Source organism: Malus sylvestris, chromosome 11 (genome assembly GCF_916048215.2).
Source record: "Malus sylvestris chromosome 11, drMalSylv7.2, whole genome shotgun sequence".
In the NCBI taxonomy this organism is placed as follows: Eukaryota; Viridiplantae; Streptophyta; class Magnoliopsida; order Rosales; family Rosaceae; genus Malus; species Malus sylvestris.
Window position 1 is genome coordinate 5,410,771 of NC_062270.1, and position 5,669 is coordinate 5,416,439.

The following is a 5,669-nucleotide window of genomic DNA, read 5'->3' on the forward strand; positions in this document are numbered from 1 at the left end:
TGGAAAGTAGTCTGTTATCTTTGGGAGTGAGAAGGTTTCTGGCCACCACCGCAGCGGTCATATCATTCTACATCACAGAGTCCCCAACGGTAAGAGGACCAGTAAGGGATAAGAAAGATGGGCGCCATATGTTGTCTTGAGAAGGCATGGCTGCCTCTTCACCAAAGTTCAAGTCAGAACGACGGTCGGATGAGCCAGACATTCTTATAAATGATGAAAGAGAAATAAGGTGCAATAAATCTCTGAAGTAAAGGGAAAATTCTTACAAGCAGTAACTCTCTGAATGTACTTCTTGCACACAATTGATGCCCTTATAAAAGAAATGGCAATAGAGTCGTTGGTTCAAAAATCGAAGAGGCACCACTTTCCAGATTCCGAAGAGGTTCCACTTTCCACACGTAACATCAGCTCCTTGGGTACCAGAAATAACTTTGCCAAAGATCTCTGACAAAGTTTAAACACATAAATTTTGAAAGTCCAGCTACCCTACTATTACCCACAAGGGTAAAGGAACAACATCACTGCTTGATAACTGGAAAGTCCCTATGTGTGTCAAGGCAGACTGGCAAAAATGCCCAACCTCTACTCACATTCGAGAAAACACTCCCAACAAGATTGCTTGCTCAAAAATCAAAGAGGCATCGCTCTTCGAATCTCGAGAGTCAAACTCCCAACAAGATTACTTGCTCAAAAATCGAAGAGGCACCGCTCTCCGAATCTCGAGAGCCAAATTCCCAACATGATTAGTTTCTCAAAAATTGAAGAGGCACCACCCTCCGAATCTCGAGAGCTAGACTCCCAACAGGATTACTTTCTCAAAAATCGAAGAGACACCGCTATCTGAATTAGGGCTGGGCAAACGGGTCATGGACCCGCGGGTAGGGGCGGGTAATACGGGTGCGGGGCGGGTACGGGCCGGTTCTTAGTTTTGTAAAAGTAGATCGGGGCGGGACGGGCTGGGTAATTGAAGTTTTAGGGGCGGGTCGGTTCCAAAATTATAGGATCCGCGGGTACCCGGACCGGCCCGTTTGTGCTAGATTTGACGGACGAGATTTAATATCATCTCTCCATCCAATCTCAACCGTCAGTTCAAGTTTTCAACTTTCAACCCTAGCCAACCTTCCCCGAGTCCCGAGTTCCAGAAGCATCATCAGCCGCAGCAGCCTCAAACCTCAGTCTCTTGAATTCTCAGACTCTCCCTCGACTCCATCTCCCTGAGTCCCTCTCCCTATCCCTCTCCCTCGAATCCCTCTCCCTATCCCTCTCCGTTGATTTTTCTTTTTAAAATTTTGCTAATTTTTGTGTTTTGATTTGATTCAGGGAGGAAAGCGAGCTTCTTTGTTGTCAGATCTGACACCAGGGTTAGCTCGGGTTCGAATTCGAAGGCTCGCCGGGCTGATCAGCTGATTACCAATGTTGTTGCAGTTAATCATCTCCTTTTCCTTTCTCTCTTTAACTTTTGAAATTGATTTCGGATTTTGTTGTTATTTGTAATGCCTGGAGTTCTGAATTTAGTTGTTGGGTGTTTAATTTTTTTTAGACCAAAGCTGATGGCGCTGCAGCTTCGACCGCATCGAAACCTGGGTATGTTTTTGTATTTGCTAATTTTTGAGCTCTAGTTTTAGCTATAAACGCGATACTCGTACATAAATAGTTTTAACATGTGAGTTATGCATGTAATTCAATGTTGAGGAATGTTAGGATAGGATTCGACCTCGGGTGACTGTTGTTTCCGATTCATCATCTGACAATTTTCGAGTATATTTGGATGAATTGTGTGATTAATTTGTGTTTTGTATGCGATCAATTTTTTTTTTTGGAGTAAAATAGAAACTATTGTGGAAACACGGTCTGTAGATTTAAGATGTGAATCGCATTTATAGTGCAGGCAATCGTGAAAATTTAAATTTTTTACATCAAGGCTTTGCATGCCATGTAGTGAACTGTAATTGCAAGATTCAGAATGAAACCATGAATTTGTAAATTTAGAATTCACGATATTGTTTAGTTTGTTCAGCTTTTAATTTCCTTAATTAGATGAAAAGGACGGGTAGATACACATCATACTGGATGTTTCTTGTCCGTTGATATCCTTTGAATTGGAATGTATTGAATTTTTTTTTTTAAAAAAAGGACCCGTGTACCCAGACCGAACCGGCCCGTTTCAACCGGACCGGGTAAGGTCCGGTTCCTATTTTCAGAATTGTAATGCCCGGCCCTACCTGCCCCGTCTCCTTTAATTTTGGGTCCGGTCCGGTCCCTTTAAAAATGGGCCCGGCCCGGCCCGTGCCCAGCCCTAATCTGAATCTCAAGAGCCAGACTCCCCATAGGATTGCTTTCTCAAATATCGAAGAGGCATTGTTCTCCGAATCTCGAGAGCCAGATCCCCGACAGAATTGCTTGTTCGAAAACCGAAGAGGCACCGCTCTCCGAACTTCGAGAGCCATATTTCCTTGGATAAAGCTTGTCTGCAATCTTCACACGCAACATTAGCTTTCCAGATAGCACAGACCATTTTTTCAAAGTGCTCTAACAAAGTTAAAACATGTGAAGCTTGTCGCTCCCACTACATTGCTATGACCAAGAAGGGTAAAGGAATAACATTACTACTTGTTGTTAGGGAGACTCCTATATATGTCGACCACTATCCTTCACTGACAGGTAGACCTGCAAAAATGCTCAACCCTTCCTTATATCTGAGAGGGCATTCCTAACGAAGCCTCTCGAAATACTCAGCTTTCTTCCCCCCCCCCCCAATAATACCTATGTAAACCAGCCACACCAAAGCAAGAGTATCCCATATCATGCTTTTTCCCTGTCTTTTCCTTTTCCCTTGTTCTTACCTGCAAGACAAGGAGAAAGAAAGTAATAAGTCAGCACTTGGAATCAAGCTTACAGTCAAGAACTGACTGCCTAGAACCTCTTGCCTGATTACTTATCTGGCATTGCTCTCGAGTACTCATCTTCAACATCTTATGCTTCCAGAAAAGATACCACATCTGCCTGAGGAATAGATAGGGCAAGTGAGAAGGATACAAGGAAGCATGTGGAGACCAACGTAACAAAACACATGCCGATACATCCACTACTTTGTCAACAGCAAAAGTATCCCATATCATCATGGTCGAACGTACTCTAGATTTGATGGACTTGTTTTAACCCTCAAATTCTTAAGTCGGCCTTATACTCTGGAGGAAACCAGAAAACCCTCCAGCCTAGTTCAAGAATAAGCCTGTGGAAAGTTACTTCTTCAAAAGCAAAAGTATCTCATATAATCTCTTCTCCATTTGCTTCTCCTTATCCTTATTGCTGTTTACGACACAAGGAGAAGGAGAACAATCAACCGAAAGCCAAAGTCGAACCTTCGATCCAGGTTGCTTGCTTGGAAGTCTGATTGCTTACCTTGTCTGTTACCTCATTCGACAAATATCTTAGCTCAGCGACTTGGGAGACTCCTACTATAGGGGTTATATCGCACTTGACCAAGCCGAAACTACAAGTAAGCTTTAAGTGAAATTGATACATTACCTTGTGCATCTTCATCGGTTAAAGATACCACCCCTTGATGGAGGAAAAGTACTTCCAGAGAAGATGCCACATCTACATATGAGACAGATAAGGTAAGTGAAAATGATACTGCACTTCGGTACTTAGAAGTTTCATTATTACTCAATGGCTTGGATCTTGCAAGTCCCTAACCTAGGAGCTTCCCTCACTCGGGAACTTAGGGGAGCACTGCTTGTACCATACTTGACCAATCCCGAAACTACTGAGCACCGGTCAACGTTATACCGTCAAGGACCCAGAAGAGTTTTCTTCCAACCAGGAGCCCAATCACATGTCAACATCAGAAGCCAATCATAGCACGACACGTGTTAACATCAGAAGCCAATCACAACACGACACGTTTCAATGTCAGAATGAAACTAGAAACTATCTTCTATAAATACAAATCATTCTCTCACAATATTTCCTAATGTCATTTGTATTAAATCATTTACTAGTACTCACTAAAGGAGAGCTTGAACCTATGTACTTGTGTAAACCCTTCACAATTAATGAGAACTCCTCTACTCCTATATATGTCGACCTCTATCCTTCACAGACAGGTAGACCTGCAAAAATGCTCAACCCTTCCTTATATCTGAGAGGGCACTCCTAACAAAGCCTCTCGAAATACTCAGCTTTCTTCCCCCCCAATAATACCTATGTAAACCAGCCACACCAAAGCAAGAGTATCCCATATCATGTTTTTTCCCTGTCTTTTCCTTTGCCCTTGTTCTTACCTGCAAGACAAGGAGAAAGAGAGTAATAAGTCAGCACTTGGAATCAAGCTTCCAGTCAAGAACTGACTGCCTGGAACCTCTTGCCTGATTACTTATCTAGCATTGCTCTCGAGTACTCATCTTCAACATCTTATGCTTCCAGAAAAGATACCACATCTGCCTGAGGAATAGATAGGGCAAGTGAAAAGGATACAAGGAAGCATGTGGAGACCAACGTAACAGAACACATGCCGATACATCCACTACTTTGTCAACAGCAAAAGTATCCCGTATCATCATGGTCGAACGTACTCTAGATTTGATGGACTTGTTTTGACCCTCAAATTCTTAAGTCGGCCTTATACTCTGGAGGAAACCAGAAAACCCTCCAGCCTAGTTCAAGAATAAGCCTGTGGAAAGTTACTTCTTCAAAAGCAAAAGTATCTCATATAATCTCTTCTCCATTTGATTCTCCTTATCCTTGTTGCTGTTTACGACACAAGGAGAAGGAGAACAACCAACCGAAAGCCGAAGTCGAACCTCCGATCCAGGTTGTTTGCTTGGAAGTCTGATTGCTTACCTTGTCTGTTACTTCCTTCGACAAATCTCTTAGCTCGGCGACTTAGGGGACTCCTACTATAGGGGTTATATCGCACTTGACCAAGCCGAAACTACAAGTAAGCTTTAAGTGAAATTGATACATTACCTTGTGCATCTTCATCGGTTAAAGATACCAACCCTGGATGGAGGAAAAGTACTTCCAGAGAAGATGCCACATCTACATATGAGACAGATAAGCAAGTGAAAATGATACTGCACTTCGGTACTTAGAAGTTTCATTATTACTCAATGGCTTGGATCTTGCAAGTACCCAACCGAGAAGCTTCCCTCACTCGGGAACTTAGGGGAGCACTGCTTGTACCATACTTGACCAATCCCGAAACTACTGAGCACCGGTCAACGTTATACCGTCAAGGACCCAGAAGAGTTTCCTTCCAACCAGGAGCCCAATCACAGCGTGACACATGTCGACATCAGAAGCCAATCATAGCACGACACGTGTTAACATCAGAAGCCAATCACAACATGACACGTGTCAATGTCAGAATGAAACTAGAAACTATCTTCTATAAATACAAATCATTCTCTCACAATATTTCCTAATGTCATTTGTATTAAATCATTTACTAGTACTCACTAAAGGAGAGCTTGAACCTATGTACTTGTGTAAACCCTTCACAATTAATGAGAACTCCTCTACTCCGTGGACGTAGCCAATCTAGGTGAACCACGTACATCTTGTGTTCGCTTCCCTGTCCCTATCCATTTACTTACGTATCCACACTAGTGACCGGAGCAATCTAGCGAAGGTCACAAACTTAACACTTTATGTTGACACAAAAT

At 42.7% G+C, this 5,669-nt stretch overlaps 1 long non-coding RNA gene across 1 annotated transcript; it reads left to right on the top strand.

The window, feature by feature from the left end:
* Nucleotides 1–861: 861 nt before the first annotated feature.
* LOC126589670 (uncharacterized) lies at nt 862–2,101 on the top strand. Its single transcript, XR_007611891.1, has 3 exons — nt 862–1,424; nt 1,541–1,584; nt 1,889–2,101. It is a non-coding gene; the product is annotated as an uncharacterized LOC126589670 (long non-coding RNA).
* Nucleotides 2,102–5,669: the final 3,568 nt, after the last annotated feature.